We start from the raw sequence: 13,384 nt of genomic DNA, 5'->3' as shown, positions 1-13,384 counted from the left end.
TTAAATGATTGTGAAACCCTTAATAATTAGCATAAATTAACTCTGACACCTCACCACTTAACACGCACCACAATCAATGTTAATCCCATTTAAACCCAACCACTACTCTGATTTCATCTCTGCTGTGCACTGGAAAACGCACCACGTCACACCCTCAGTGCATTAAAAACGCACTAAACTCTGCATGCACACACGCCACTTGTCACGTTGAAAGCTTCCAGTTCAGAGTTGGTATACAGGTGTCAGCGTGGGAGAAGTTCGTCCAAACGAACGTGAGTTAAACAAAATCAGATTTCGAAAACTCATTCCCTCACCTGCACCACTCATCTTCTTCCTCAGAAATTACCCTTTCATCTTCTCCAACTTCTCTCTAGAAACCCTAAACTTCTCTCTACTGTTACTCATCCATCTCCTCTCCGTTTAACATTCAGAACCGTAGGAACGTTCGTTCAGCTGTGGACTTCCTTTTGGACCGAACAAAACTGGAATCCAAGCTGGTAAGTTCCCTTCTTTAGTAGCTGACCATTTGGGTTTCATGCGAGACCATACTCTCGGTTCATGCATGGACTGTACCTGAGGATTTTCTGGTTTTGATGTTTAGATCAAGTGGGAGTGGTTAGTGAAACTGAGGGTAGAAAGCTGTAAAAGACGAACCCAACTTTTGCATTAGGGCGTACACTGCTATCCAGGTAAGGGAAGCTTATATGTTTAATTCATACTGCTTGATTTTATAATCTGAGTTGCATGTATATGAAATCTGATGTTTGAGCCTTATGAACGTTTACTGATATGGGATATGAATTCTGGTTCATTTGCATGTTGCTTTGGATACGTATGAAAGGTGTATGAATGTTATAGAATTGGAATGAGTGGATTGATTGAATCTGTCATGAATGAATACTGATATATGCATTATACAGGTTGTGGTTGATTTGATTCAAATGCATGTTGATTTGATTATGTATGAATGGAATATGTTGATTGTATAGTTGGAATGATTCAAATGTTGAAATCTGTATGATTTTAATGTATTAAATATGGAAGGAAAGTTGTAAAGTTCATAAAGTTGAAATCTGGAAAAATTCTGCTAAAGTTGAAAAATCTGGAAATTACTCTTTCCCACTGATGAAGGACGTTCGTCCCTGTACGGTCTTAAACCGTTCGGCTTTCAGTAAAATTACTTAGATTGAAATTCTTTCATTTGGAAAGAATTCTGCTCGAGAACGAGCGTCCCCAGTTGATGGTCTGAGCGTTCGTCTAGCTCAGCAATGTTTAAATATTTAAGACTTTATAAATAAGTGACGTTCGGCCTTAAGTCGAGCGTTCGTCCTTAATATCGTTCGACCTTATGTCGAACGTTCGTTCTACAGAGCGTTCATTCTTATACTGAACGTTCGTCCGAACTGGCGCTCGGTCCTATACCGAAGCGTTCGTCTTAAATAGCGCTCGGTGTATATCCAGCGTTCGTTTTAATTCATGCTCGGTCATTGACCTAGCGTTCGTCCAAAGCAGGGTTCGGTTTCTAACTGAACGCTCGTCCTTATTATTGAATTCTGAGCGAACGTAATTGACGTTCGTCCAAAGTAAATTTCTGAACGTTCGTTCATTGACAGTAAGAGTTGTTTTCTGTACTTTAAATATTCTGGTTATTTATCTAAGTTATTCTGTAAGATATTTATTCTCTTGATTCAACCTAAAGTTCTTGTACTCAACATCTTCTAAGTATTATTCTGAACTTCTAAATTCAATCTCATTTAAATTCTTTAAGAATTCTTAACGTCCATCAATGAATAAGAGTTCGTTTCTTTTGTTCAGAAACGTGAAATCAAAGGTTCTGTAATAAGTTCGTTTTATTTGATTAAAGAATGCATGACGTTAATGTTAAGAGAGTGGAACACAGAATGGAAAGATTATAACTATGAAAGGATTTGATGGTTGAACACTATGTGATATGATTATACGATTATGGAATTGAACGAGCGTTCCAAGGAGGAACGTCTCATATATGATTGAATATGGAATTTGTAAAGTATGACCGTGGTTAGTTAATGCTGGCTTGGTCCATCCTGATATTCCGTGATGCTCATCTTCACGTAGAAGGGAGTAGTCATGTGTGGGAATGGCAGGAGGTCTTCGTATCCCTCACTTAGCAGGGGCGAAGGATTAACCTCAAGTGGAAGCTGATTAGGTATATCCCGGCTACCACACCACTTGGGTGCAAGGACGCCTGTAACTACATGGTTCATACAGTCCGGACGGTCTGTCTTATATATATATTTCTATGTTAAATTATATGATTAAGTTACTTGAGGTATGTGTGAATTGAATTATGAACTGTATGTGTGTTGTATTAATTAAACAATATAAGCTTACCCTTGCATTTCCATTGTGTTGTTTACTGTCCATGTATCTCCGTCTTGTCAAAATGCAATGATCATCCGTTGTGGATGTGAGCAGATGGAGGGGCGTCCCTTGAACAAATGCTGGAAGAAGAAAATTTGGATGAAGCTCATCTGGTGGACGTTGAAGTGAAGGCCGAGCCTTAGAGTGGTTGTTAGTTTAGTACTGTAAATGTTAGTATAGTTTGAACGTTCGGCTAGATGTTTTGTAAGGCCGTTCGTCTTAATTATCTATTCCTCTATAATGACGTACGTTAGTATTTATCTAAGAACGTTCACTCTTGGATTTTCCCTTGTATGCGCTTATGCGCGTTCTTTTGTACTGATGCCGTTCGATTTTAAATCCAGTTTCAATGCAAAGACTGTTTATGTTACTGTTAATTGTAATTAATTCTGAATTATGGTAATTACTGTATTTTGGGATGTTACATTAGTGGTATCAGAGCAGTTTTGTTCCTTAAGGAACACTGTAGGTTGTGAGCCTACTATGTTTGTGCTGTGTATTCAACATTCATTTGATGAGTGTGTCAAACCGTCCAAAGTCAACTAATGATTATTTTCTCTGCTTATCAGAGGGAACAAATGGCACCCAGATCACATCCTCAGCCTGCCGAGAGTGATGCGTCTGGCCACATCAGACTACTGGAATCTGTAATAGAGGCGCTTCAACAGCAGAACGCTGCTTTGATACAGCAAAACACGGTCGCCTTGCAGAGTTTGGAGGCTGCGAGGGCACACTCTGAAGTTACTCAAAGACAGTTGATGGAGATCATAGGAATCACTAGGAATAACACTAACCCAAGGAGGACGCCTTACCCTCATCCAGTATTACCATTTACTTTTGGTGAGCCTCAGTCACAATCCTTGATGAATACCGGTCTGTCAGAACAGCAAAGGAACATAAAATGTTTTAAGTGTGGAGGACCACACTTCCGATCATTGTGTCCTCAACTGGTGGAATCAAAATATTGCCTTCAATGTGGGGGAAGTGGACATGTCAAGAACGAGTGCAGCAGGGGAGGACGAGCAGGGTTGGGATCACCAAATGTTGGAAGAGGTCAACCAGGAAGAGGTAGTCGAGCATAAGTGGGATGAGTCTATGTCTTAACGTACGCTGAAACAACAAACTCAGGTACGCTGATCACCTGCACATTCTTGCGGTATGAAATGCCTTGCTGTACGCTGTTTTAGTTATTGTGATAAGAAAGCAGTTTGGTCTGATAGTGTATATACCAACAATTGCATTAGTTTAATATCCGACATGGAGATAGATGCTTATTATGATATTAGTGAGGGTGTAATTTTCCAGAATTAACTAACTTTGGAGAATACTTCCCGAGAACGGGGTGTTGACGTTCGGTTTCTTTTAAGATTAGACCGTTCGGTAGCAAAAAGTAACTGAACGGTAATAGTAAATACTTGGACTTGTGAGTCTTCCTGAAGAGGTGTCAAGGTTATCTATTAAGAGTAAGGATTCAGTCTCTTTCACACTTATGCTAGGTGTTAGATTAACATCAGTAACTTTTTACAAAATAGCCTTTACATAGTGGATGGAACCCAAGAAACAGTTGAATGAGTTGAACATTTCGTTATGTAGTACGCACGTTTTACTAGCGTACAAGAATGATAAATCAGAATGAAACATTTGAGAGCACTGCTAGGAATGTTAAGGATAAGAAGAATGGTGTGTGGAATTGTTCAAAGCGTGAATTACTGGATGAACAAAGTACAAATACTAGGTCGTGTGTAAACAGTGATAAACCGAGAGTTGGGTTGATTGAGAAGTTTTAGGCACTTAACATTATAAGTGATGATACGAACGTTATTAAGGGCTTGGGTTGGAAGTAGGAAGTGAAGCGTTCGGTAGAACAGATCGAAAGTGAGTAATGAGCAGATTTTGAGTTACGAATGGACGGTGTGTTGAAAGTTCAACTAAGAGATTTTTGTCCTTTATAGTGATTTGGGAGATGGATTTTTGTAAGGTCATCGCGATCAATTTAATAGCTGGGTTTATAAGCAGAAGTAACTAGGTTTATGTGTTATGGTGTAACACGTTAAAATGTAAAGGAAGAACTTTCGAGATCGCACGACAACAGGATAGGGTTACCTAGAACTTAAGTCAATTACCTTTATAGATCGGTCATAAGGTAGGGGTACTATTAGAATTACTGAGGATAGGCTGACCAAGAAATTTGCTTTATGATCATCGGTTTGAGAACTAACCATAATGATGGGTTTAACTCCACAGTAGGTAGGAAGATTGATTTCTTAGAATCCAAACTGGTAGCAATTCTGATAGACATTTCCAATTCATCTTTGGGTTCCGTGCAATCATTGAAGAGTAAATTAGCATCCGGTTGAAGACTTACTCAGTTATCATTCTGAAGGAATGGCTCGACGAGTAGACCGATACTGACGTTCGCATATTTATACGAACGTCTGCTTTGAATCAATTAGGGGTCAGAGATAAGAATTTTCTTTAGTATAGATACAGAAGAAAATCCTAGTAAACGATCTCTAAGAATCCTTCTTTTTCTACGATAACCAAGAAAATCCATTCTCTGCCTAAATCTAAAATGTTTGATACTTCCTTTAAACTACTCGGGAATTCCTTATATTCCCTTCTTCAAACAGTAACTGTCATTTAGAATCAGTCTTATATTTTATTCATTGCGTTTCTTGTGATTAATCGTTTGGTTTTTCATCTGACAAACGTTCTCCTTCTTCTAAGCGTTCAGGTCTTTTGGCTGCTCGGTTTCGTTCGTTTTCTTTAGCACTCGTTATTTATGTCCTTTATTTGGATTAAGTATACAAATATATATAGTTCACCTTGTCTTGTTTTTCATTAATAATTCTATTCCACGATATTCATATTATTCTTTCGATGTTTCTCTTCTCTGTCTTGCTGTTTCTTCTGTTTCATTGTTTCACACTCGACTACAATAGAAACCAACTCCCATATTAATTATTTTTCCTCTTGAAAGACTTGTGACTTTTCTTAATAGTGATTTTTTCTCGTTCGGTATTTAGGTTACCGATCGATCAACCTTTCAAAGCCATTACTTCCTTATTCAAATGTTATCAACCGTTTACTTACTTCAGAGTTCTTCTGTAGCTCACTCTCTTTCCATAACCATTCAGCCTTACCCAAATTTTCCGTTCGGTATAGTTGGAACCAGTCAGCCTTGAATATTCACTAAGGACGCGCGAGAGTAGGTAGAGCCGTTTGCCTTAAAAGCTGTTTCTCAAATTCATTAGTATTATCAAATCTTAAATAGAATCTGGCGAGTTGAGTATGAAGATATCATTGCCTCCTCAATTAGCGAGTCATCGTCTAGCTTTCACGCATCACCACTCTGGAAGTATAATGGAGACTCGTCTAATGTGCTAGAACTAGAAGATGTTCATATTTAGGGATACCGAATTGTATAGATCCAACCAGTACGCATAGGAGATACCCCAACCAAGTGTTTCAAGAGAAAATCCATCAGATGGGTGAGAGTGGTATGGAGCGAGAAGGATGACAACACTACGAGAGAAGTTGAAGATTTACAAGCAAAGACAAAGTAACTCCGTATACCCTTTAGTATCCCTTAAATTTTCGAGGACGTAAGTGCCGCACACCACTTTGTTGGTTCCATGAAGGAGAGAATGTGCTAAATGGATCTGAACTCATCCAGCAAACTACCGAGAAAGTGAAGTTAATTCAAGAAAGGCTGAAGACGTCACTTAACAGGCAGAAGTCGCGGATAGAAGAAGAAGACCTTTGGAGTTCAATGCAGGAGACCATGTATTTCTTAGACTCAACCTGATCACTGGAGTAGACCAAACCGTTCGTCCAAAGAAGCTATCTCCCAAGTTTGTAGGACCGTACCAAATTTTGAGGAAGATCGGACCAGTGGTGTATGAACTAGCTTTGCCTCCTCAACTATCAAATCTTCATCCAGTCTTCCACGTTTCCCAACTCCGGAAGTACATAGCCAATCCTTTCCATGTTTTAGAACTGGAAAATGTTCCACTTCGTCACGACAGAACGCTAGAATTTGCAACCTGTTCGCGTGGAAGAATGCGAAGGCTGGTGATTTAACTTGGGAAGTGGAGGATGCTATGAAAGATTTGTATTCCCACTTATTTATGGGTAAGTTCTAAATTTTCGAGGACGAAAATTTTTGTAGTTAGGGAGAATGTGAAACCCTTAATAATTAGCATAAATTAACTCTGACACCTCACCACTTAACACGCACCACAATCAATGTTAATCCCATTTAAACCCAACCACTACTCTGATTTCATCTCTGCTGTGCACTGGAAAACGCACCACGTCACACCCTCAGTGCATTAAAAACGCACTAAACTCTGCATGCACACACGCCACTTGTCACGTTGAAAGCTTCCAGTTCAGAGTTGGTATACAGGTGTCAGCGTGGGAGAAGTTCGTCCAAACGAACGTGAGTTAAACAAAATCAGATTTCGAAAACTCATTCCCTCACCTGCACCACTCATCTTCTTCCTCAGAAATTACCCTTTCATCTTCTCCAACTTCTCTCTAGAAACCCTAAACTTCTCTCTACTGTTACTCATCCATCTCCTCTCCGTTTAACATTCAGAACCGTAGGAACGTTCGTTCAGCTGTGGACTTCCTTTTGGACCGAACAAAACTGGAATCCAAGCTGGTAAGTTCCCTTCTTTAGTAGCTGACCATTTGGGTTTCATGCGAGACCATACTCTCGGTTCATGCATGGACTGTACCTGAGGATTTTCTGGTTTTGATGTTTAGATCAAGTGGGAGTGGTTAGTGAAACTGAGGGTAGAAAGCTGTAAAAGACGAACCCAACTTTTGCATTAGGGCGTACACTGCTATCCAGGTAAGGGAAGCTTATATGTTTAATTCATACTGCTTGATTTTATAATCTGAGTTGCATGTATATGAAATCTGATGTTTGAGCCTTATGAACGTTTACTGATATGGGATATGAATTCTGGTTCATTTGCATGTTGCTTTGGATACGTATGAAAGGTGTATGAATGTTATAGAATTGGAATGAGTGGATTGATTGAATCTGTCATGAATGAATACTGATATATGCATTATACAGGTTGTGGTTGATTTGATTCAAATGCATGTTGATTTGATTATGTATGAATGAAATATGTTGATTGTATAGTTGGAATGATTCAAATGTTGAAATCTGTATGATTTTAATGTATTAAATATGGAAGGAAAGTTGTAAAGTTCATAAAGTTGAAATCTGGAAAAATTCTGCTAAAGTTGAAAAATCTGGAAATTACTCTTTCCCACTGATGAAGGACGTTCGTCCCTGTACGGTCTTAAACCGTTCGGCTTTCAGTAAAATTACTTAGATTGAAATTCTTTCATTTGGAAAGAATTCTGCTCGAGAACGAGCGTCCCCAGTTGATGGTCTGAGCGTTCGTCTAGCTCAGCAATGTTTAAATATTTAAGACTTTATAAATAAGTGACGTTCGGCCTTAAGTCGAGCGTTCGTCCTTAATATCGTTCGACCTTATGTCGAACGTTCGTTCTACAGAGCGTTCATTCTTATACTGAACGTTCGTCCGAACTGGCGCTCGGTCCTATACCGAAGCGTTCGTCTTAAATAGCGCTCGGTGTATATCCAGCGTTCGTTTTAATTCATGCTCGGTCATTGACCTAGCGTTCGTCCAAAGCAGGGTTCGGTTTCTAACTGAACGCTCGTCCTTATTATTGAATTCTGAGCGAACGTAATTGACGTTCGTCCAAAGTAAATTTCTGAACGTTCGTTCATTGACAGTAAGAGTTGTTTTCTGTACTTTAAATATTCTGGTTATTTATCTAAGTTATTCTGTAAGATATTTATTCTCTTGATTCAACCTAAAGTTCTTGTACTCAACATCTTCTAAGTATTATTCTGAACTTCTAAATTCAATCTCATTTAAATTCTTTAAGAATTCTTAACGTCCATCAATGAATAAGAGTTCGTTTCTTTTGTTCAGAAACGTGAAATCAAAGGTTCTGTAATAAGTTCGTTTTATTTGATTAAAGAATGCATGACGTTAATGTTAAGAGAGTGGAACACAGAATGGAAAGATTATAACTATGAAAGGATTTGATGGTTGAACACTATGTGATATGATTATACGATTATGGAATTGAACGAGCGTTCCAAGGAGGAACGTCTCATATATGATTGAATATGGAATTTGTAAAGTATGACCGTGGTTAGTTAATGCTGGCTTGGTCCATCCTGATATTCCGTGATGCTCATCTTCACGTAGAAGGGAGTAGTCATGTGTGGGAATGGCAGGAGGTCTTCGTATCCCTCACTTAGCAGGGGCGAAGGATTAACCTCAAGTGGAAGCTGATTAGGTATATCCCGGCTACCACACCACTTGGGTGCAAGGACGCCTGTAACTACATGGTTCATACAGTCCGGACGGTCTGTCTTATATATATATTTCTATGTTAAATTATATGATTAAGTTACTTGAGGTATGTGTGAATTGAATTATGAACTGTATGTGTGTTGTATTAATTAAACAATATAAGCTTACCCTTGCATTTCCATTGTGTTGTTTACTGTCCATGTATCTCCGTCTTGTCAAAATGCAATGATCATCCGTTGTGGATGTGAGCAGATGGAGGGGCGTCCCTTGAACAAATGCTGGAAGAAGAAAATTTGGATGAAGCTCATCTGGTGGACGTTGAAGTGAAGGCCGAGCCTTAGAGTGGTTGTTAGTTTAGTACTGTAAATGTTAGTATAGTTTGAACGTTCGGCTAGATGTTTTGTAAGGCCGTTCGTCTTAATTATCTATTCCTCTATAATGACGTACGTTAGTATTTATCTAAGAACGTTCACTCTTGGATTTTCCCTTGTATGCGCTTATGCGCGTTCTTTTGTACTGATGCCGTTCGATTTTAAATCCAGTTTCAATGCAAAGACTGTTTATGTTACTGTTAATTGTAATTAATTCTGAATTATGGTAATTACTGTATTTTGGGATGTTACAATGATCAAAAAGTGTATTTCAAATTATGTAATTTAAAAGATTTTGAATTACACGTGGAATATATTTAGAATTTGAACCACGTTTTCTCGATTACTCATGGAATATACGAGAGAAACAAACCATTAACGATGGAATATAGGAGTTGGAGCACCTAAGTGCTTCATATTTATTATATATATATATATATATATATATATATATATATATGGGGTTTGCTAACGCGCATATGCTTGTTTTTCAGTTGATACATTTTAGCAATGTGTATCAAATTTTAGTAGACAAAAATACCCCTATATATCATGGATTCTAAGTTTTAAGGTTAAGGGTATTTTAATAATTTTCATTCTCAAAACTTAAAAAAAAAAAAAACCCCAAACCCTTACTCACCTCTCTCATTCCTCTCAATCCTTTCTCTTTCATCTCTCTCACTCTAACCTTTTCTCTGTCATCCCTATAGCTCCAATTGAAAAAATCAGAAAAACTTGCCTTTAAAACAATTTGTCTGTGTAAAGAGTTGAGTCATTCACATATTCACCTTCAGGCAAAGGTTGATTCAAGATCTCTTCAATTTCATCATCTTCAATAACCTCTCTAATTTCATCATCTGCATATGTCGAATCATGATTTCTAAAAAAAAACCCTCCAAGACAATTACTAATTCTTTTGGATGTCATTATGCTTCTGAAAATTAAATAAAATTATATATGACAAAAATTATAAAATGAAAACTCATTATAAAATTATTTTTTGTAAGAAATTGTTTAACTGCCAGTATTTCTGATTTTTTCCATCTCATAAAATCAATTATTAATATGTCACATTTCTTTCTTTTTACTTTTTCTTTCTATCTCTCCTCCATTAAAAGTCAGTGTTTTTTTTACAGTATTTAGATGACAGTGATTAAACACTGTAGAACATTTTTTCTTTTATTATCATAATTTGGAAACTATGATTTCAAATTTGAAAGGACTTGCAAACATTATGGTTATATTATATAAAATATAAAGTATAATTTCATCATCTAATTTTAATTCCAAACCATAACGTCATTTCACGTCTCATGAGTTTCATAACATTATGATCTACATTTAAATACAATTTGATAATTCAATCTAATAAATTTTTCTATCAATAAATAATAGCAGTAAATGAAAAATCACACGACACAGAGTCTTCCATCAAAACGTTCTCATAGGCTAAAGTCTTCCCAAAAACTGCTATTGATGGACTTAGTCAAAACAGAGGTTTCGGTTCTGAGCATCTCTCTACATTTTGTCCTATATGGAAAGTAAATTAAAAAAAAAAGTTACCTTTTTCTCTCTCTAACATTTCACACTCTAAACATTAAATAAAAAACATTGTGTTATTTAAAGATAAATTTATTAGAAATAATAAATAAATTTATATTTATAAATATTTTTTCATATTTATCTTAATATTGACGAAAAAAACATGTTTTGGTAGTTAAATATATTTGTGAGTGGACAAAACCAAAAATAAAACAGAAATTTCATCATTGAAGTTTGTCTTGAAGAACATTAAATCACACCGACCCATTAACATCGGTAAAATGGAAAAAAACGCATTATCCATCATCCACCATAAAGGATATCATCTGCTACAGAAGAGTTTAGTCTAGTGCGGACCTTGTCCAAATGTTTTCCTTTTTCTTTCCATCGTCACTCATCTGCACCTGACATAATTACTTCCACAACACTAACAATAACTCCACACCAATTTTATTTAATCATACAATCTTCAAAAATTATTTCACTAACATTGTTGCAGGAACTATTACTGTAATGGGATATTTGTGTTTGATCTTTATCTTGTCAAGATTCATCTAAACAGAAAGCAGAACATAAATGGAGTGGTGGAAAAAACTCATTACAGACAGAAAATAAGTATCGCAGATTACGAGTTTGTAGAATCTGATGATAACTATTTAAGGTTCAAACTCTAAACATCTATGTAAAATCCATAGACATGTTTTGACTTCATATGTTGTTTATTATTTAATCTGTTGTGTTTTTTCTTTTTTTGGAGATTGCTGGAACTGGATGATGAGATCATGAGTGAGAGTTTTGTAATTGTTTTCTGGGCCAGTACTATGATGGTGTTTTTGATTATGCAGAGTGCCCCACTAGCTGGTTCTAACAATTAACCCAGCAGGATTTGTTTATAGCTCTGTAGCCACTTTAAATAATGCATATTGCTTGGAACATATCGTATCATTGGAACTTGGAAGATAGTGGCAAAATTTATGAGCAGACACCAAGATTAGAAACTCAAGAACATGTCATTGCCGTTTATGTTATGTTATGGTTTCACCTCATACATCTCAAAAGGGAGGCAAAGACTATTACTGCTACTATTTGTACTTCCACAACAATTCACACACACACAAGAACTCGGAGAAGAAAAATTGAAGATTTGGTCTTGTCTTCAAATTCAGCCAAGCAGGTTGGAGGAGCTGGTGATGGAGGAATCAGATTTGACATAGGGAGAGACATCATCATCAATGGGGCACAGAGAAGGAGGGTGGTATGGACTATGTAGCTGCATGTCACATATCATTTGGCGAAGTTCTGAGGCTTCTTCTCTGAGCTGAACATTCTCTTGAGAAACTCTGTCATGTGACTCAGACACATGGTTCAGCTTGTCCATAAGCTGGTGGTTTTCATTCCTGAGCCAGACCACCTGTGACCAGAGTTCATCAAGGTGCTTCTGCTTCCTCATGCGTGACCTGCGTGCTGATTCACGGTTCGATATCATCCTCCTGTGCTTCCTCTCATTGATGAGACTTTGCTGCTGCTCATCTGCTTCATCAGAGGTGGAGGTGCTGCTGATGCATGAGGACTGAGGGGGGCTGAATTCTGCAACCATTTGCTGAGGGTTTTGGAAACCGTAGAACTGGTTTGAGAGTTTGTGGAGTTGAAATGTGGGGATGGTGTTCTGAGTCATGCTGTAGTGACCAGGGTAAGGACAAGGGTCTGAAGGGAGTAAATAATTCAGTCCTGTGATCTCACTGGCCTGCATGGCTTCTATATAGCAGTATATCTGTGAACAAAAAGATTGCAGGGCCTTTGAGAAAAACACTGATGGAGAATTAGTGGAACTAAGTTGCTATTCGAGATGAAGAAAACAAGAGTGAGACAAGTATATATAGGGAGAGAAATTGCTGAAATGGCCCCACTGAATGTGGCCAGAGTAACAGTATCAGTTTCGTTTTTTCTAAGCATAGGTTGATGTAATGTCAAGCATTATATGTTAATGAGGTAATTTTTTCTTTTGGAATTATGGTAATTCTTCACCGACAGTCAATGACTAGTGACTAATCTCTTACAAAACAAGATCATTTTAAAGCTTGATTTCTCTTAATAAATGTTTTTCATACACACAAACCGAAGTATCGAACTTCTGATTAAACAAAAAGGTTATCTGTCAGCTATAATGCTAGTTTAACGTTGTATTACTGCAATGGAATGTTGTATTCAAAGGTTTAGTATGTGTTTTTGTGTGTGAAAAGGTAATTATGGTGAAAAACACCCTTTTAAGGATTTGGCAAAAAGGTAATCTAAAATTAAATAAAAGAAGCGTGTGGTGTTGTGTGGTGTTTATTTATGTGCATATGTGAGATGCATGGTGTGTTCATGTGGTATGTGGGGTATGAGGTTCACTGAACAAGCTGTGTGAGAAAGACATGCGGCACATAGACATGGGTGACGCAACGTGGGGGAGGCAACTTGGGTTAATGGATAATCATTTTGGACAAAAAATGCTTACATCATTTGGACAAAGGCAGTTCATATCATGGAGACTATAATAATTCAATTGGCAGAGTGTTTAGGCAAAAGCAGGCACAACACAAGAGAGAAAAAAAATACATGTTCCACTAGTCAATTTATTATACTAAGTGTGCAGTAATGTGTTATTTCCAAGCTCATTCTGTGTTGGATTGGATAATGTTCGCTTAAATG

At 37.3% G+C, this 13,384-nt stretch overlaps 1 pseudogene; it reads right to left on the bottom strand.

The window, feature by feature from the left end:
* Positions 1–11,587: 11,587 nt before the first annotated feature.
* Positions 11,588–12,565, bottom strand: LOC124846590 (basic leucine zipper 43 pseudogene; annotated as a pseudogene).
* Positions 12,566–13,384: the final 819 nt, after the last annotated feature.

Source organism: Vigna umbellata, chromosome 4 (genome assembly GCF_029865625.1).
Source record: "Vigna umbellata cultivar VRB3 chromosome 4, Vumbellata_1.0, whole genome shotgun sequence".
Taxonomy (NCBI): Eukaryota; Viridiplantae; Streptophyta; class Magnoliopsida; order Fabales; family Fabaceae; genus Vigna; species Vigna umbellata.
The sequence above is the reverse complement of the archived record's forward strand: the minus strand, read 5'-3'. Positions and strand labels throughout refer to the sequence as shown.